Source organism: Thalassophryne amazonica, chromosome 6 (genome assembly GCF_902500255.1).
Source record: "Thalassophryne amazonica chromosome 6, fThaAma1.1, whole genome shotgun sequence".
Classification (NCBI taxonomy): domain Eukaryota; kingdom Metazoa; phylum Chordata; class Actinopteri; order Batrachoidiformes; family Batrachoididae; genus Thalassophryne; species Thalassophryne amazonica.
The window spans coordinates 58,256,213-58,278,131 of NC_047108.1; the positions used below are offsets into that span (position 1 = coordinate 58,256,213).

The 21,919-nt window shown below is 41.3% G+C and overlaps 1 protein-coding gene across 6 annotated transcripts in view; it reads right to left on the minus strand.

Moving 5' to 3' along the window:
• Positions 1–21,919, minus strand: part of hdac7a (histone deacetylase 7a) — a 196,594-nt gene that overhangs the window by 108,240 nt on the left and 66,435 nt on the right. The window contains exon 1 of one of the 6 annotated variants that reach the window (XM_034172208.1): positions 105–172. The exons of the other annotated variants lie outside the window; for them this stretch is intronic. The gene's annotated coding sequence lies outside the window, so the exon portion shown is untranslated. Of the gene's footprint in view, positions 1–104; positions 173–21,919 lie in introns of those variants that run through there. 6 annotated transcript variants of the gene reach the window in all.

Below are 21,919 nucleotides of genomic sequence, written 5' to 3' on the forward strand. Positions count from 1 at the left end.
AAAGTGAAGGTTTCACCAACACATTTACATGTACATTTGTGTGAAAACAACCAACAGCTCACAAACAGGTAGGATGTAAACAGTAAAGTCAAAGGCACACATACCCGTGTTTGTCTTGTAAATAAGCGACTATGTGAGAACTCCAGTAGCACTTCTGCCTCGGCCAGATCACAGCAGCTCGGCCAGATCACAGCAGCATCTATAATTAGAGAGCTCCGCTCCCCTCCAGTCATCTTTTACTGTCGGCCACATCCTCTTTTCTTTAACACCCCCCCCCCCCCCCCCCCTACACACACACACGCACACACACACTTCTCTCTCTACCTCGTAGCACTTTGCGCAAAAGCAGATTAATCCTTTTGAGGAGCAAAAAAAAACAAAAAACAAACAAACAAAAAACATGTAAATTCCAGCCTGAAAGTATAAATGTGATTTTGTTTTTTCCCCAGGGATGAAAAATGAAACAAATGTGTCTGAGACATTAGACTCTGGATGCATTTAAATCATGTGTCATTTAGGTCTTTCAGAAGATGCTGTGGCAAAACAAGGACAACTTTCAACTGTCCAATGTGAAAATTATTCTAAACTCCAAGCAACAGAGGAAATCAACTCTCACATCCATCTCATAATCTATAAGGACTGTAGCCATGGTGATAGGGGCATTTGACCCAACAGGAAGCCTATAAAAACACAACAATAAGAGAACCAGGGTGGCTTCCTGTTTAAGAACTTAGTTTAGACAACCATTTCCTCCCCTTCTCGATTCACTGTTGTTGTTTTGACGCTGCTACTGCAGCACATTGAAGCTCTCTTTAACGCTCATTCTTACATCCGAAGACATAACATATCCAAATCACTGTCTTTTCATCTTAGTGAAAAGCTGAATGATTTCAAACGATTTAGCAGCACATATTAATGACTCCCAGTGGAACTGAAGCAAACACATCATCACACACAGAAAACTACAAAGTAAACGATTGACCATGCTTTATCCAACAGCTGTGTTTTCATCCATTTCAGGTGGTATAATTTTGCCAAACAAGGATTAATATTATAATTTAACTCTGGTGACAATGTACAACCATTCTTGGACAACTGCAGAAAGGTTCATCAAGTTGCAACGAGCTCCAGAGATTTAAAACAAGAATCAAGTCATGCCACCTGTCTCGCTGATTGAGAATAGTCTCTGTTGTCTGTCGTCTTTCCCAACCAGCTCCTGTCCTATGGTTTCAGTTCATTACTTGGATTTCTTTGGAAGTGAAGAAAAGGCAGCTCCTGAAAAAAAAACTATAGAGAATGTATAGAGAAAAAAAAATCTCATTCTTTGAGCAAACACCAGTCAACTTCAATAAATATGTCTATAAACTACACAGATCGCCGAGAGGTTTGCTCTTTAGAATGCTGAAACAATGTACAGGGCCGCTGAAGGACACCTTTTTTTCTGAGATGCACAATGGACTATCTGAACTTGCGATCTGATGAAGTATGCTACGAGACCCGACGAGACAGTAGTCCATTCCGCTGTACATCTGGAAATGTGAGTGCCATTTGATTAACACATACTCAAATGTAAAATGATGAAATATTGTGATTAATGGTATACATGTACCAAAGAAATCAGAGTTTTAGGGAAAAATCCGGGTGTGTTATTCCAATTTCTCATAATCAGATAACGGTCGTTATTGGATAAAGCATATCGGATTTTGCCGTTTACATGACAAATTAATAGTCAGATAACAGCCAATAATCAGATAGCAACCAGATTTTTCTGTGTATGTAAATGGGCCAGGGACATACAATATCACATAACAGTACTATGAAATAGAATGGACCGCATGATGAACCGCCACCTATAAATCTTATTATGTTAAACATTAGTTTATATTTTTCACAAGAAAAAACATTGATTTACTTAAGCTCATTTGCAGCAATTTTTGGCCCCCACCATCTTACATTTTCTCTCCTCTTCCTGTTCACGCTAACTTGTATCCGATGAGATCTCTTTAACTTGTTATTATCAGTGGGGGGTTCAACTTGCAAGCTTTTTTGAATTACTACTTGATACAAATGAACTGAAATATTCCAACAAATTGTTGTTAATCCATCGAGATATGAGTTGAATGTTACACAAGAGGATTAATTTAAATGAAATTTTAAAATAAATGAATAAAAAAAATTGTCAGACTGCCCCCATTGCTATTGAATTTATTGTTCCCGCTGGCACGCTCTGAAGTAGTGCACATAGTTTTGCATAGTTTTAGATAAGTGCAACTAAAAATGTGCTTATACACAAACAAATGCAACTAAAAATGACACAGGATGCAACAGAAGCCACCAGAGAGCACCCCTCTAGATGTCCCTTTGTCTTTGCTATGCCACTTACTCATTGGGTTTGGCCTCTTATTATCGTTATCGTGAAATACACTGATCATGCAATAACACAGCTGTGATACAAATTGTGACAATTTACCTTTAAATACAGAGTCACAATACACTCATATTTTTGGCACCTGGCTCGACAGACCAAACAGAAACCAAGAGAAGCTCATTTTAGTGAGCAGCAGGTTCACTTACCTCACAGCAACACAAACACAATGCAGTCTCCACTTATTCATACAAAAGAGTTTTAGAATTCTAACTAGCAACACCTAACAACAACAACAATAACAATCACATAACAATAAATTATCTTATGAGACCTGAACAGGGCTGGTTAAGAATGTTAACACAAACACTGAATAATAATTCATGAGCTAGTTATGAAATAAGAATTTTGCGAAAGTAAACATAATATCAACTAGGGTTTGATACAGAAGAGCATTCCTTCAGTCTTTACCTCAGCCTCCTTCAGTTGCAGTTTGTTTGTGGGTCTTTCTGCCTTCAGTTTTGTCTTTTGTAAGTGAAAAGCTATTTCACTGGTTTGAGGTCAGGTGACTGACTTTGCCATTAAAGAATACTCCTTTTATTTATGTATTTATTTTCCCTGGAGAAGTAATTGGGTTGCTTTAACGGTATGTTTTGGCTCATTACCCATATGCATTCTGAATGTCCAGCCTATTGGTTTGGCAGCATTTGACTGAATCTGAGCAGATAGTATAGCCCTATTGACTTCAGAACTGAAGTGATTAATGCACTTGGTTTCAGTGCGGTAGGTTCCCGGTTCAAATCCCACCCCCGCCACATTTCTCCATGTAATGTGGAGTTGCATCAGGAAGGGCACCCAGCATAAAACCTGTTCCAGTTCAACATGCAGATCCACCTTGGATTTGCTGTGGCGACCCCAAGTGCAATACAAGGGAGCAGCCGAAGGGACTCTGTCTAAAGCCCCGTTTACACATAGACGGTAAGAGCTCCCGGACGCATCCCGGAAGAGTTTTTGGCCGTCTTAAGGATCACACGCCGTTGTTAACGCTGGCACTAGGGGGCATGGCTTAGTTCCGGCTTTACCGGGAATCGTCGAAAAAAATTATTCAACATGTCAAATAATTCCGGGAGCATTCCCGGAGAATTCGCGTGACGACGGAGACAACGCGAACAACGGCGTTTGATACTTTTTAATCGCCGTTTCATCCTGCCCCTTCCTGTAGTGCCGCAGTTTACACCGCCGTAATTGGCAGCCGGCGTTGTATCCCTAATCTACGGCGTGTAAAACGGCGATAGAGCCCACAACGGCATCCTCAAAGGCATTTTAACCGGCGACAGAGGAAGACAAAACGGCGGCGCTAGCGGACAGTACGCCGTTCTAAACGCCACCTCCCGGTTAACGGCGTTCCAAACGGCCGATAGGCGCCGGTCAGTATAGAAACGCTAGCGCGCTGCGTGCAGGCATCTCACTCGCGGCCAGCTCCAGATATTTTTGCAGAGAAGCTCCAGTATGCCTCCTAAAAGAAAATTGGCAGCGGCAAGGACTTACCAAGAGGTCTGGTTCAGAAGCAGAGGGTAGCCCTGTGGTGGAGACGAGCAACACGTTGAGGAGGGGAAAAGGGGGCGGTGCCTATATGCAAAAGTTCCTGGAGTAACGCAGGATTTGCCTGGATAAATCCAGCGGTACACAGGGCATTATCGGCGGCAGCAGAACACCGCCATTCTCATGCGCGTCTTAACCTGTGATTGTAAAGGATAGAACTGGGTATTAACCCCCGTTGCCTGATGTGTGCCGGATGCTACGGTGTCAAAACGCCGCTTTATTCGGCGGATTTAGCAGCGTTTTATCCTTGCAATTGCGCTAGTACGTCGCTCAAAACGCCAGCGAAATGCTCGTCCCCTTTCCACCGCGAAAACAGCCGGAACTACCGCAAACTTCGGTCTACGTACTGCCCGCCGACAAAACAGTCTATGTGTAACCTGGGCTTAACCTGGTCTTCATGTTCTTGAATGTTACCCATGGACTGCACTTTGTCATAAATCCACTGTATTTATATTCATGAAGGTGTCTCTTGATTGCACTCTGGCAATGATATACCTAAATTCTCAACAGTGTTAATGACCTGTCTTGCTGTTTTACAAGATTTTTTTCCTTTTCAAGCTATAATTCTGCTATAATCCACTTTTTTCGTCTTCTGCAGTCTTCCAGACCTCTTGTTGTTACTTTTCTCAACACTGCATTACGTTTTAAGATTTTTTAAAGCACTTTTATTTATTTATTTATTTATTTTAACTTTTTAAATAAAATAGTTGATTTGGAAACTCAAAGTTTCTGACATTTTTTTTTTTCCTGTTTTCAGCCTAATTAAGGCCTTTGGACAACACATTGAGAGCTCCAATGAACAACTATAAAATACAGATTCAGCACTTATTATCAACGCCAAACCTTTTGTCTACTTTATTTGCCATGAAATAACGAGGGAACAGGCCACGCCTGGCCATAAAACAGCTTGTCAGACAAATGTCCAGTTTCCTGTGGCATGAAAACAGAGGGCCTGTGTATTGAAATGGCTATAATTATTGCATGGCCAATGTGACTTTTTTAGAAAACCCTTGAAGTAAAACTGAGGCCACCCTCCTCTTCACCTGCTGACCCATGACTGCACAACACCAACCTCCTCATCAAGTTCACTGAAGACACAACCATGGTGGGTCTCATCAGCAACAATGATGAGACCAACTACAAGAACGAGGTGAACCACCTGAGCTCATGGTGTGGAGCACAACAATCTCTCCCTCAATGTGGAGAAGACAAAAGAGATAGTTGTGGACTTCAGGAGAGCACACACCCAACACCTCCCTCTGACCATCAACAGTGCTGCTGTGGAAAGGGTGAGCAGCACCAAGTTCCTGGGTGTGCACGTCACAGAGGATCTCTCCTGGACCACCACCACTACATCACTGGCCAAGAAAACTCACCAATGCCTCCACTTCCTCCGTAAACTAAGAAGAGCTAGGACCCCACCCCATCATATGCACCTTCTATAGGGGCACGATTGAGAGCATCCTAGCAAGCTGCATCACAGTGTGGTACGGCGCCTGCACCGCATCCTGCTGCAGGATGCTTCAGCGCATCATGAGAGCAGCTGAGAAGATCACAGGCACCTCTCCCTACCTCCCCGAACAAGAAAACATAGCACCCGCCTCACCCGCATCGAGGGAGATCCCACCCACCCATTAAACTGCCTCTTCAGCTTGCTACCATCAGGGAGCAGACTGCAGGGTCTACAGAGGCAATTTCTTTCTGCTTCCACACCTCCCTTTTAGACCAACACACCCACAGGTGCACAAACAAGACAATTCTTTATATCAGTGGTGTCCAAACTATTCCAGAAAGGGCCGAGAGGGTGCAGGTTTTCATTGCAGCCACTGACTCCAGCAGGTGATTTCACTGATTATCATCACTGCTATAAATAAATGTCCAAGGTTCCGTATGTTAAACAAGAAATTATCTAATCTCAAATAACAGGTGATTTTAATTTATAGATGAAAGGTTTCTAAAGAACCATTTATTGATTTAGCTATTTTAATTACAAGTGTTCTAAACTTTTTTAAACAGTAATCAGAAATTTTGAGGTAACAAACAACAACAACAAAACATTTCCAAGGATTTTTCTTCAGACACGTGGTTTCTGCACTGATCTGTGGTTCAAATCCCAGCCTGACTGGAAAATCACTAAGGGCCCTTGGGCAAGGTCTTTAATCCCCTACTGCTCCTGGTGTGTAGTGAGCGCCTTGTATGGCAGCACCCATATACTCTTGCTTGCCTCTACTGGTGGTTGGCTCTCACTGCGGTATTGTATCACTTCCTGTTCCGGAGCACAGCGGTGTTTTTCTGTATCTGTTAGCTGTTTAATCTGCGCAGTTAGATTGATCTAGTTATCTAGATTACGATTTGTTTCCCAGTGTAATCTTTACGTGCCTTAATTAAAGCACTCATTCTGCTGAATCACCTCTAAATTATTTACACATTATTCACTTTGCGTGTTTTTAGGAATCCGCTAGCTTAGCGTAGCTACTAGCTCTTAGCCGATTTAGCATGGCGGCTTCTCCCGTCTCTCCCGCACTTTTCTGCTCTGGGTGTGAAATGTTTAGTTATTCCTCGGCCTCCTTTAGCAGTAATGGTACTTGTAATAAGTGTAGCTTATTCGTAGCTTTGGAGGCCAGGCTGGGCGAATTGGAGACTCGGCTCCGCACCGTGGAAAATTCTACAGCTAGCCAGGCCCCTGTAGTCGGTGCGGACCAAGGTAGCTTAGCCGCCGTTAGTTCCCCCCTGGCAGATCCCGAGCAGCCGGGAAAGCAGGCCGACTGGGTGACTGTGAGGAGGAAGCGTAGCCCTAAACAGAAGCCCCGTGTACACCGCCAACCCATTCACATTTCTAACCGTTTTTCCCCACTCGACGACACACCCGCCGAGGATCAAACTCTGGTTATTGGCGACTCTGTTTTGAGAAATGTGAAGTTAGCGACACCAGCAACCATAGTCAATTGTCTTCCGGGGGCCAGAGCAGGCGACATTGAAGGAAATTTGAAACTGCTGGTTAAGGCTAAGCGTAAATTTGGTAAGATTGTAATTCACGTCGGCAGTAATGACACTCGGTTACGCCAATCGGAGGTCACTAAAATTAACATTAAATCGGTGTGTAACTTTGCAAAAACAATGTCGGACTCTGTAGTTTTCTCTGGGCCCCTCCCCAATCAGACCGGGAGTGACATGTTTAGCCGCATGTTCTCCTTGAATTGCTGGCTGTCTGAGTGGTGTCCAAAAAATGAGGTGGGCTTCATAGATAATTGGCAAAGCTTCTGGGGAAAACCTGGTCTTGTTAGGAGAGACGGCATCCATCCCACTTTGGATGGAGCAGCTCTCATTTCTAGAAATCTGGCTAATTTTCTTAAATCCTCCAAACCGTGACTATCCAGGGTTGGGACCAGGAAGCAGAGTTGTAGTCTTACACACCTCTCTGCAGCTTCTCTCCCCCTGCCATCCCCTCATTACCCCATCCCCGTAGAGACGGTGCCTGCTCCCAGACTACCAATAACCAGCAAAAATCTATTTAAGCATAAAAATTCAAAAAGAAAAAATAATATAGCACCTTCTACTGCACCACAGACTAAAACAGTTAAATGTGGTCTATTAAACATTAGGTCTCTCTCTTCTAAGTCCCTGTTGGTAAATGATATAATAATTGATCAACATATTGATTTATTCTGCCTAACAGAAACCTGGTTACAGCAGGATGAATATGTTAGTTTAAATGAGTCAACACCCCCGAGTCACACTAACTGTCAGAATGCTCGTAGCACGGGCCGGGGCGGTGGATTAGCAGCAATCTTCCATTCCAGCTTATTAATTAATCAAAAACCCAGACAGAGCTTTAATTCATTTGAAAGCTTGTCTCTTAGTCTTGTCCATCCAAATTGGAAGTCCCAAAAACCAGTTTTATTTGTTATTATCTATCGTCCACCTGGTCGTTACTGTGAGTTTCTCTGTGAATTTTCAGACCTTTTGTCTGACTTAGTGCTTAGCTCAGATAAGATAATTATAGTGGGCGATTTTAACATCCACACAGATGCTGAGAATGACAGCCTCAACACTGCATTTAATCTATTATTAGACTCTATTGGCTTTGCTCAAAAAGTAAATGAGTCCACCCACCACTTTAATCATATCTTAGATCTTGTTCTGACTTATGGTATGGAAATAGAAGACTTAACAGTATTCCCTGAAAACTCCCTTCTGTCTGATCATTTTTTAATAACATTTACATTTACTCTGATGGACTACCCAGCAGTAGGGAATAAGTTTCATTACACTAGAAGTCTTTCAGAAAGCGCTGTAACTAGGTTTAAGGATATGATTCCTTCTTTGTGTTCTCTAATGCCATGTGGCAACACGGTGCAGAGTGGCTACCTAGGCTCTGTAAGGGAGATAGAGTATCTCGTCAATAGTTTTACATCCTCATTGAAGACAACTTTGGATGCTGTAGCTCCTCTGAAAAAGAGAGCTTTAAATCAGAAGTGTCTGACTCCATGGTATAACTCTCAAACTCGTAGCTTAAAGCAGATAACCCGTAAGTTGGAGAGGAAATGGCGTCTCACTAATTTAGAAGATCTTCACTTAGCCTGGAAAAAGAGTCTGTTGCTCTATAAAAAAGCCCTCCGTAAAGCTAGGACATCTTTCTACTCATCACTAATTGAAGAAAATAAGAACAACCCCAGGTTTCTTTTCAGCACTGTAGCCAGGCTGACAAAGAGTCAGAGCTCTATTGAGCTGAGTATTCCATTATCTTTAACTAGTAATGAGTTCATGACTTTCTTTGCTAACAAAATTTTAACTATTAGAGAAAAAATTACTCATAACCATCCCAAAGACGTATCGTTATCTTTGGCTGCTTTCAGTGATGCCGGTATTTGGTTAGACTCTTTCTCTCCGATTGTTCTGTCTGAGTTATTTTCATTAGTTACTTCATCCAAACCATCAACATGTTTATTAGACCCCATTCCTACCAGGCTGCTCAAGGAAGCCCTACCATTATTTAATGCTTCGATCTTAAATATGATCAATCTATCTTTGTTAGTTGGCTATGTACCACAGGCTTTTAAGGTGGCAGTAATTAAACCATTACTTAAAAAGCCATCACTTGACCCAGCTATCTTAGCTAATTATAGGCCAATCTCCAACCTTCCTTTTCTCTCAAAAATTCTTGAAAGGGTAGTTGTAAAACAGCTAACTGATCATCTGCAGAGGAATGGTCTATTTGAAGAGTTTCAGTCAGGTTTTAGAATTCATCATAGTACAGAAACAGCATTAGTGAAGGTTACAAATGATCTTCTTATGGCCTCGGACAGTGGACTCATCTCTGTGCTTGTTCTGTTAGACCTCAGTGCTGCTTTTGATACTGTTGACCATAAAATTTTATTACAGAGATTAGAGCATGCCATAGGTATTAAAGGCACTGCGCTGCGGTGGTTTGAATCATATTTGTCTAATAGATTACAATTTGTTCATGTAAATGGGGAATCTTCTTCACAGACTAAAGTTAATTATGGAGTTCCACAAGGTTCTGTGCTAGGACCAATTTTATTCACTTTATATATGCTTCCCTTAGGCAGTATTATTAGACGGTATTGCTTAAATTTTCATTGTTACGCAGATGATACCCAGCTTTATCTATCCATGAAGCCAGAGGACACACACCAATTAGCTAAACTGCAGGATTGTCTTACAGACATAAAGACATGGATGACCTCTAATTTCCTGCTTTTAAACTCAGATAAAACTGAAGTTATTGTTCTTGGCCCCACAAATCTTAGAAACATGGTGTCTAACCAGATCCTTACTCTGGATGGCATTACCCTGACCTCTAGTAATACTGTGAGAAATCTTGGAGTCATTTTTGATCAGGATATGTCATTCAAAGCGCATATTAAACAAATATGTAGGACTACTTTTTTGCATTTACGCAATATCTCTAAAATCAGAAAGGTCTTGTCTCAGAGTGATGCTGAAAAACTAATTCATGCATTTATTTCCTCTAGGCTGGACTATTGTAATTCATTATTATCAGGTTGTCCTAAAAGTTCCCTAAAAAGCCTTCAGTTAATTCAAAATGCTGCAGCTAGAGTGCTGACGGGGACTAGAAGGAGAGAGCATATCTCACCCATATTGGCCTCTCTTCATTGGCTTCCTGTTAATTCTAGAATAGAATTTAAAATTCTTCTTCTTACTTATAAGGTTTTGAATAATCAGGTCCCATCTTATCTTAGGGACCTCGTAGTACCATATCACCCCAATAGAGCACTTCGCTCTCAGACTGCAGGCTTACTTGTAGTTCCTAGGGTTTGTAAGAGTAGAATGGGAGGCAGAGCCTTCAGCTTTCAGGCTCCTCTCCTGTGGAACCAGCTCCCAATTCAGATCAGGGAGACAGACACCCTCTCTACTTTTAAGATTAGGCTTAAAACTTTCCTTTTTGCTAAAGCTTATAGTTAGGGCTGGATCAGGTGACCCTGAACCATCCCTTAGTTATGCTGCTATAGACGTAGACTGCTGGGGGGTTCCCATGATGCACTGTTTCTTTCTCTTTTTGCTCTGTATGCACCACTCTGCATTTAATCATTAGTGATCGATCTCTGCTCCCCTCCACAGCATGTCTTTTTCCTGGTTCTCTCCCTCAGCCCCAACCAGTCCCAGCAGAAGACTGCCCCTCCCTGAGCCTGGTTCTGCTGGAGGTTTCTTCCTGTTAAAAGGGAGTTTTTCCTTCCCACTGTAGCCAAGTGCTTGCTCACAGGGGGTCGTTTTGACCGTTGGGGTTTTACATCATTATTGTATGGCCTTGCCTTACAATATAAAGCGCCTTGGGGCAACTGTTTGTTGTGATTTGGCGCTATATAAAAAAAAAATTGATTGAATTGATTGATTGACCCTGACATCGGGGTGAATGTGAGGGATAATTGTAAAGCGCTTTGAGTGTCTGATGCAGATGGAAAAGCACTATATAAATGCAGTCCATTTACCATTTGTACAGATCAGTGGTTTCTGCCACTAGTCTTCCGTGTTTTGGCCCGACGCGTTGTTCCTATTGGACAGCGCGAAGCTACGTCACAGCTCAGAGCATCGAAAGTCCAAAGTCAACTTACATTTGCGTCCTGACAGTCCTCAGTGTGCCCCTCTGATGCTTTATCAGTGTTCAACAAGTTCAGAGCAGTGTAGTGAACGTGAATGAAGACGGACGCGCTTTAAGACGCGCTCCTAAATATGATGAGTGCACATGTCACTCGTGCGCACACCATCTCTCGCTCCGTTTTGCAGACAAACGATCACAGGACAATTTGTTTTTCTCTTTTTGTTAATCAGATGACAGATCGTCGTCCTGCGGACTTGGTCAGCACCGGGTCCTGCTGCACACGGAAGGATGACTGAGCAAGAGTTTCGGTGGGAAAGTGTCCATCATCCTCTTGTCATTCCATCGAGGCGTCAGGCTGAGCGCATAAACACAAACAGCAGTTCTGCGAAAGAAACTTTGCGCGCGTAACTCTCCCCACCTCTGTTCGGGTTACAATGCCATCTCTTCTTCCCAAATTCACGGCGCTACACTTGTTCCCTTTTCTTCTCTGGAATCGGTTTCAGCCGCACACGTGTGCGAGAATGTTCGGTTGAGCTTATGTTTATTCTTTTGTTCAATTAAAAAAAATAAATAAAATAAAAAGACTGGGTTGAACTTTGACCGCGTCAGCCTGCCAACAAGTGGCAGCTTGTTGGCTGGCATTGCGTCAAAAGCGTTGCGTTGTGTCAAAAGCCGAGCTGAAGCGATACTTCTGACGGCTCTAAAAAGCAACGCATCTCACGCCTCTGACGCTTCCGATGCGTGAAACGCCCATTAATCTGCAATAATGAGCTTGAAATAGCACTGATCAAAATAATGAGGATAAAATCTATATCGGATTCCTGATCGGGATGCAACGTCCGATTTCGATCAAGTCTGAAACCATGTGATCGGGCCCGATTTCTGATCACGTGATCGGATCGGGACATCCCTAGTTACAACAGCGTTACTTTGTAGTAAAAGAGTGCGGGTACTAGACTGGCCTGCCTGCCGTCCAGACCTGTCGCCCATTGAAAATGTGGGGCACAATATGGAGCGCAAAATACTACAACGGAGACCTCGGACTTTTGAACAACTGAAGTCCTACATCAAGCAAGAACGGGAAAGAATTCCACCTACAAAGGTTCAACAATTAGTGTCCTCAGTTCCCAAATGCTTATTGAGTATTGTTAGAAGGAAAGGTGATGTAACACAGTGGTAAACATACCACTGTCCCAGCTTTTTTGAAATGTGTTGCAGGCATCCATTTTAAAATGAGCAAATATTTGCACAAAAACAATAAAGTTTATCAGTCTGAACATTAAATATCTTGTCTTTGTGGTGTATTCAATTGAATATAGGTTGAAGAGGATTTGGAAATCATTGTATTCAGTTTTTATTTACATTTTACACAACTCCCAAACTTCATTGGAATTGGAGTTGTATTTGTATAGAGATAAAAAAAATTAACTGAAATAACTGATAATTAGCATATGAACTGCTGTTGTTTTACAAATCCACCAAATAAAATTGATTATAAACATGAACAGTATAAAAGGTAAATTAGGCAAGGGTGTACTCATCAAAAAAAAAAAAAAAAAAAAAAACTATACAGTTGCTAAATCACCCTTGTGCAATACAGGATCTCTATGAATAGTCTGACAGTTGGGATCACATGTTCCAAACTCTGCACTATTCTCTCTCGAAGTGCAACATAAAGAGTGAGATTTTAAAAAGTGACAGACACAAGAATTTGGCACTGAAGCATTCAGTGTTCTTCGTTTTCTTTGATGTTTTTCACTGATTGTTTCAATATTTCTTTATTCACATTCACTACTTGAATGATGCCTCCTTTTATTTGAAAGATAAATTAATTTAAAAAAGCATGCTTATAACAGCAAAACAAACAAACCGTAAAAATCATTTAAAATCATTATAATGATGGAAAGCATTGAAGAAATTAGGTTTCTTTCTTATTCTTGCCTAGATCACACAGCTTACATAGCCTTTTTGTTCTGTACTTAAATGTGCCAACTTCAAGTGCCAGCGGGAGAATGCCTGAGCTCAACTGGCCCATCAGACATCACTGGCATCTTCACAAATCTGCTGTAACATACAATTTTACAATTTAGGACTATAATTCTGCTTACTCTGGATGGAGGACCATAATTTCGGTTTTCACAAAATATTTTTTGATCATTTTTTTTTTCCAAAGCTGAAGAGTAGTTTTTATAGTCATACTACACTCTAAAGTCCTACTGTAAATACATTGCTCATTTCCTCAAATATTCTGAAAAACATTTTAGAGCTCTGTGACAGATGAAGAGTTGTGCAACGTATTCCAGAGAAAAACTTTTTTAAATCCCATTTTCTGTCATATTCATTAGCGGATTCTGCCGTCTTACTGCTTTGTGTTTTCTGTGCACCGATCCAGGCCATTCTTGAAAAGTGAAAAAAGAGAACATTTGTTGACTTTGTAATTCATGGACTTTATGTTGCAGAATCCTTGAATCTTCACACGCTGCACTGTGCCCCGCTGTAGTCTGTGTCTACGCCCCATTAAAATGCAGATTACTCTCACCCTGTCTGATGTTGCATTTTTATGTAGGCTTGGCGAAGAATGTCAGGTTAAGATCAATGACTTTGCAGGCAGTGCTGTGATCTTTGTCGACTTAGTGGATGCCCGTGATTGCAGCACTGGAGAAGCTGAGTAAAGCATGGTTTACACATAGACGGTTTTGTCGGCGGGTAGTACGTAGACTGAAGTTCGCGGTAGTTCCAGCTGTTTTTGCGGTGGAAAGGGGCGGAGCATTTCGCCGGCGTTTTGACCACCGTACTAGCCGCAAATACGAGGATAAAACGCCGCTAAATCCGCCGAATAAAGTGGCATTTTGATGCCGTAGAATCCGGCACACGTCAGGCAACGGGGGTTAATACCCAGTTCTATCCTTTACAATTGCAGGTTAAGACACGCGTGAGAACGGCGGTGTTCTGCTGCTGCCGATAATGCCCTGTGTACCGCTGGATTTATCCAGGCAAATCCTGCGTTACTCCAGGAACTTTTGCATATAGGCACCGACCCCAGAGTATAATAATAGGCTGAAGCAGCAGGAATACATGCCTCTGTCACTGCAGGGGGAGGGAGATCATATTCAGCCTTTTCTTCTCTTTTTCCCCTCCTCAAAGTGTTGCTCCGTCTCCACCACAGGGCTACCCTCTGCTTCTGAACCAGACCTCTTGGTAAGTCCTTGCCGCTGCCAATTTTCTTTTAGGAGGCATACTGGAGCTTCTCTGCAAAAATATCTGGAGCTGGCCGCGAATGAGAGGCCTGCATGCAGCGCGCTAGTGTTTTTATACTGACCACCGCCTATCGGCTGTTTGGAACGCCGTTAACCGGGAGGTGGCATTTAGAACGGTGTACTGTCCGCTAGCACCGTCATTTTGTCTGCCTCTGTCGCCGGTTAAAACGCCCTTGAGGACGCCGATGTGGGCTCTATCGCCGTTTTACACGCCGTTGATTAGGGATACAACGCTGGCTGCCAATTACGGCGGTGTAAACTGCGGCACTACAGGGAGGGGCAGGATGAAACGGCGATTAAAAAGTATCAAACGCTGTTGTTCGCGTTGTCTCCGTCGTCACGCGAATTCTCCGGGAGCGCTCCCGGAATTATTCGACACGTTGAATAATTTTTCGACGATTCCCGGTAAAGTCGGAACTAAGCCACGCCCCGTAGTGCCGGCGTTAACAACGGCGTGTGATCCTTAAGACGGCCAAAAACTCTTCCAGGACGCTTCCGGGAGCTCTTACCGTCTATGTGTAAACGGGGCTTAAGGCTGGGCATACACTGTACGATATTTTCAATCATTGTACTTGGCTCCAGCTCAAACTGTGCGACAAAACCGCAGGGTTTAAAAGTTCAGAGCGCATGATTCACGGTCTCACACTGTACGGCCCAATGCTCTGATGCGATCTGACTGCTCACACTGTACGTTCAAAAACCACACATCGCGCTCGTGTTTCCAGAAGCAAAACGTAAAAGAAGCTTTTTTTCTTTAAAAAAAAAAATTACTTGTAAGCAGTGTAAGTGTACAGTGTAAGCCCGCCTTAATAAAACTGTAGTCGCACTATAAAGCCCCAGTCACACTGTGACAGATCACCGAAACGTATGAGGAACTGATTCTATACATTCATGTTCGTGTTTGTCTGACAAAAGTCCTTTTCCCATCTGGAAAATGCCCTATTTATCAGATGATGACTGCGAGGGTCAGTAGAAAATGAACTATGAACTTGTATGATGTGGTTTTATGAATGCAATTTTTACTGCTGACTGCACCTGAATTGCCCCCATGGGGACTAAATAAACGATCAAATCAAATCAAAACTTTGTGCGTGTTCAAAACTGAGCAGAGATCACGTGGAAAGCTGTTTTGCTGCTTCCACATTTGTTTGCTGTTTTGTGTCCCAATTTGTTTTGTCATTTATTCTTTTGGCCAGCATTCCGGCTGGCAAAAAGTCTAGAAAAGCAGAGAAAAGACCAACACAGTAAGCACAGCTCCATCTCTCTCTCTCTCTCTCTCTCTCTCTCTCTCTCTCAAATGATCTTAACTCAAACTTAAAGCAAATCTCTAAAACTTGATATCAATTAATTAAAAATATAAAAGCCAAGATGATGGGGTCCATAAGTAATGGCACCTTTGGTATAAAACCTGTAAATAATCAGTTTTATTGCCAGTGTTCTTCAGACAAGTCAGGGGAGACAAGTCAGAGAATGGATACATGAACATTTCCAAGTCACTGAATGTCTTGGACTTTATTTACATCAGTTAAGAAGAAATACAAACAGTATGACACTCTATGGTAAATCTGTGTGGAGTAGACAGTTCTCAAAAACTGAGTGACTGTGCAAGAAGGAGAAGAGTGATCAAAGCCACCAAGACACCCAGACAACCCTGAAGTTATAGGTTTCTGTGGCTGTGATTGGAGTAATTGTGTATAGTTCATGTTTTGCATTTTGTATCCCCAATTATACAGCTTCATGATGAAGTGGTGTAGAAGAGGATTTTATTAAAAAGAAGACCTGAATGTTCAGCTACAATTTGCCAGAAGATGCAAGCCTAGATTTGATTTTTGGTGAAAGTTTAAGGAAGATAATTTTAGAATTTTTTATGCTGAGAAGCTTAACATTTTACTTTTTGTATTTGAAATGGCATAAACAAATTCAAATGTGTGAAATACTAAGGAGTCAAATACTTTTGCAAGGCACTGTAGACTGAGTAAACTGATTAGTAACAGACTGAAATAATTAGTCTAGTGGCAAATAGCGGTGGATTTGGGGATCTGATGGACAGATGTGGTCACATTTTCACTGACAACACAAAGAGCTGAATTTAGCAGAATGATTTTCCCAGTTTCAAGACTTATATGCGCACTGGAGAGCCGGATTTGAAGGAGATTCACCTAAGTCTGAATGCAAATGTGGATAGAATCTTGCTGGGTCGGGGATCATGATGTCATATTTTCTTACGATCCTGGCATTCTGTCCAGCTGCAACAGTGAGGACAGCAAACAGCCATGATTCTCTGTGGCACCTTCTCATCAAGAAAATGTGTGCTCTGATATACAGATAAAAATGCACACGCCACACTGTCTTTTTCTTCAGTTAATTCTGACCTTGGCTACATGAAAAGCTGTGCTGTATGTTGCTACATCATGTCCTCTCTCCCATCATGCAGAATTGACAGGCCATGTCGGAGTTCTGGCCAATCAGGAGTCCAGTCTGAAGCATCAGTCAGGCAAAAGATATGAATGCGTAACTACTGTAAAAATAAAAAACAAATAACAGGATAAAACTGACAACAAAGTGCAGCCATCAGGAAAGCTATCGGCCTACTGTCCACTCAAAGTTTTGAAAATGCACAAAACTGTGACACACTCTGCAGATTTCAGATGACAAGGAACACTCTTCATAAAAGGGAAAAGGACTTTTGCAGGACAAAAACCAACACAAACCGATATCCAAAATTCATATCAGTTCCTCATACAAGGGGTGATTTTGAAGTTTGGAGCCTGACCCAGAAAAAGTAGGCCATGGTTCTCCATCTTGTGCATTCTGAGAAAGACATTTCTCGAACTATGCCCTACATTTTGTGGGTCAGGCTCAGAACCTCTCAATTTCCCCTCCTATGTTTCCTTGATCCGTCATGGTGTGACAGACTCGGAGTGCCTGACTTATCAACTATCAGGACGGAGATCCAGGTTTTCAATTACGTCCTGGACTTATCCATCAGACAGCAATATTTCTGTGGTGAAAGTACCAGACATGTTTAAAGATTTACCTATCTTGGCAGAGACTTTCATGTTTGTCAGACATTGGCCTTTGTGATCAAAAGATGCCTGGGATGACCCAATGGAGTCATGAAATTAGTAGACAGAGGTGTTCAGCAATGCCAGTACTTTACCAAGACAACAAAACATCAAACCTTTTAGGGTGTTTTCTCTTTTAGTCTTACTGTATGGATTTGAGACCTGGATGCTAATCACTGACCTAAGGAAGCAACTGCATGTCTTTGCTATGGCATATTTTCAGAACACTTTTGGGTACCACTTATTATTTAATTTGTGTCAAATGAATGTTTACTCATAGTGAGTCTGATGAAGTACACCACTTGTATTATGAGGGAACATCTGCTATGACACTAAAGCCATCCTTTTCTTTCCTTCTATGACTGATCTAGCTTTGACCACCAACTCACAATTGCAATCCATTTACAGAGACACTGCCCTTCATAATTTGTGTCTTTTGAATTATTGATAATTGTGACCACTGAAATCTCTATGTATGTCATTACTTAGCTGCAACATTTCTGTCTTTGTATGTGTGACACTTTGTTGTGCTTTGTTTGTTAATATGGCCAAAGCAGATGATCACCTCTCTGAGTCTGATCTGCTTGAGGTTTCATCATGAAAACCTGAGGAAGATTTCTCTTGCCACTGTTACAATGTGCTTGCTTAGGGAGTGGGAAAGGTCAGACATTACTCGTATGAAGCACCTTGGGCTAACTTATGTTGTGATTTAGTGTTGTATAAATTAAGTGAACATGTGTTGAACATGATCCTGCGTGTAAATACTTCAGTGCTGAGGAACCCATCGACTTGAAAAGGCTACCCCCCTAATTTCCTGGCTGTGACAAATAGATGACCACTTTCAGGAGGTTGGGATAGGGCAGTGCTCTGCTTGGGTGGCTGGCAACCAAGATCCAGGGTTGTTTTCGGTCCTGTAGTAGATGCAGGGATTTGCATCACTAATGCATGCTCTGAGACCCATCTGACACATGCATACATGTGTAATACTGTCAAAAAGATTTCGGCACCTAAGAATTTTAACAAAAACATAGTTTATGTTTTTCCTCAGTCTGTCAACTAATTGAAATTACGTATTTTATATTTCTTTATAAACATTAGATATTGTGCAGTTTTGGATAACAGGGTATAGACATTAAGCATTTTCAGGGGCTTGTCCTATAGGACAAGTAGAGTGAGCAACCCGTTTGTCCTATTGTTATCATGACTTGTCCCATGTCAGCAAGTTTGGCAACGAAGTGCAGCTGAGTGCCAATGGTGAGAAAAGGTAAATTTGATTTCCCCTCTATATGTATCCTTAAATTATACAGTCATTTTTAAAATAATACATACTTATGATACTTGTGGTATTTAGTGTATGAAGCTCCTGAGTTTTAGGCAAAATTATTTCATTCTTTAAGTACTATAAAAAGTAAGTCAATGATAATTATATATTATACTAGCATATTACCCATCCTTCGGACGGTAAAGAAAGAGTGTACTAATCGTGAGTCACTAACCCGGGAAAGTGTGTATCAGCATACTGAGGCAATGTATTAGCTTCCAAGAGAAAGCTTTCAAAGCATTTTGAAGTAGCAGCTATAACAGACACACTGAACCCTTACTTAAGAAGGTTATATTTCATCTTTTTAAATCCTAATAATTATAAAATGACTGACTCTGTAGTGTAATGCAAATGGATGTAACTTTTAATTTTTTCTGATTATGTTATGAAGTTGTCAACAACATTTAACTATCACAACACCAGGTGGCAGTAAAAGACATCTGCAACAGTAATAGCGCCACCTAGTGTATACTGAAGTATGATGGGAATGACATTATAATAAATTATGGGAATGCATGAAATTTAAGGCAAGACTGGAAAGAAGGTGTAATAAAAACATGCTGATATTTGTTTGCAATAATTAAGAAGTAATGCTTTCACAAAACTATACTGTTTTTATGCATTTTGGGGGGGGGGGGGGGGGGCTGCCTGAGCGCTATTTTCAGTGTCAGAACGGGGCCCATAGAGCCCGAACCATAATATCTGGCACAATTGTGATGGCAGATTTGAGATCTGTGGATGTTTTTGGCCTAGAAAACATCTTCAGATCATTTTCAATGACCTACCTTGATGAGATATGGATGAAAAAAAAAAGCAGTGTTCAGTGGCAATGCATTGAATGTCATACATGGAAGCTCAATAGATTCATACTCGCTAGGCGAAAACATCATCTGGCAGAAATTGGTGGTATATCACAGATCGGTGGTTCTAATTAACTTCAAAATGTGGGCAATTAATCTGTATTATTTTTAAATTATAAAGTTTAAAAACAATAAATAGGTCTAAATGTTTTTGGACAGTACTGTTCAGTGTACATACATCATACTGATAATTACATGTTACAAGAAGACTGTTGTACAAAGATCTTCAACAGGGTAAAATTCTTTACATCTTCATTTGATAGGTTTCTCACTGGATGATTTTTTTTTCTTTTCCAAAGAGATTCATAACTGTGGCGTGAGCTCAAAAGATGACTCATAAAAAGAGAAAATAAAGTACATCCTGCTCTGCTTCACCAGTATGTGTAACGATTTTAACAGACTGTGTTCTGATAATACACGACATAAACATTCCATCTGCCACCATCAAACTTCATTTGACTTACTGTTGAGTTTTGCCTAAAGCCTTGAGTTTGTCATTCATTTTGCATGCACACACACACACACACACACACACACACGCACACACGCACGCGCGCGCACACACACACACGCTCCAATCACACTTTCAATTACAACAGGATGCAAATTCAACAACTTGTGCTTTTATGTTACCAAAATGCCGAAACAATAATATCTGAATTGGCTGAACGAGAGTGCATTTCTACTTTCTATCTGTTGGACAGTATGTCTCATGATCACCCTGCAGGAAAATCCTCAACAAGTGCTCAAAGCACTTTACAAAGGTCGTTCACATTCACCCATCAATGTCAGGAGGTGCCACTCAAAACACTCCAACTGCACAATGGGAACATTTTGGGGATTATGGACCTTGCTCAAAGGTACCTTATACGTGGCACTTCAAGCCGCACCTGAAAATTACTGGGGTTGACAGATTTCAAATGGCTTTGAAAGCAGCCTGAAGCCATGACCAAACTGTGCTAGGAGGCCCTGTTCAGAGCAGGCTCAAAAGAAGGTTGGATCTCACTCATTAAGTTGTTGTTCTCTGATCTCAGGTTTTCTGGTGCAATGGTCACCCTGAATTCTGGGTAAAAACTGTGAGACCACTTTACTGTATTCCTCCTCATGATGTTATTCATTAAAAAAAAAACACCTTGCACTTAACTGGACTTGGCAGAGTATAGGGAAGTGTGGGATGAACTGCTTGGTCTGCTGCCAATGTGACCCAGATAAGCAGTAGAAAATGAAAATGAGTACTTTCACTGAGCAGCGAGCACCTGGCACAGTTTAACACTGCTTCTGGGCAAAGGACAAGATCCACCATGAGCTGGAAAAGTCTGAGCGAATGACTGAGACTGAAATAAGCATGATTACAGTAGTAACTACAGCACCATGCTCATAGAGCGCAAACTTCCACCAACATTAATTTCCAATTTTAAGCTTGGAAAAAAATTTTCATGGTCAAAGTCCTGTTAGAAGTGACTTTTCATAAGCTAAATTAGAAGTGCTCAAATCTGTGGAGTATGTATTTAGTTCATGCACTTGAATCAAAGTTTTTTTGTGGTGTTGTCTTGGTTTTTTCATCAACTATTTCAGTTTCTGAATTCTTTTTTTGATAATTTTCACAGAACATTGGTTATCTTTGCTATGCACAATTTCTCATTGCTTTTTGGCACTTGGTTTCTGACTGATAACTGGAAGACAGACAAACAGACGTAAAACTGGAATCTCCATCCAATTTTGGTGGTGTAGTTAAATCCATAACAGAAAAATCGAGAGTGATTCAGGCACTTTTGATTGAGATACAATGCAAAATGGACTTTTCAATATTAAATTCAAATGTCCACAAATCCACAAACCAAATCAGATCAAGATCAAACTTTGTTGGGCAATAGTGAGTGCCAGCCTGCACCTCACTTTATAATATGAGGGTGATTGGGACACTTTTGGTTAAGATATAATGTAAATTCTAATCCAATTAAATTTTTTTATACAAATCTGAGTGGTTAATCTTCTGAGATTTCAGACCGTATAATATCGGGGTAACAATGGCAAAATATTCAACCATTTCACATTTGAATGGATTACTCCGTACCCTGACGGGTGTTCTGGCGAGATGCCTTTCCTATCGATTATTATTCCTGCATGCACAGTATTGTCGGGACACGGAACTGTTGATTTATGTGATGAGATGCACAATTCAACAGAACACCAGCTGTGCGCGCTGCTAGCTGTTACCTGAGAGCGAGAGAAAGTCGTGTACCGACACTGCTGCTGAAATGGATGAATTTAAGATACCATACAAAAGTATCGATGTGGATTCTGATACAGAATTACCATTTAACATTTGATGGATTTGATGGATTTTCACGTTTGATGGATTACTCTG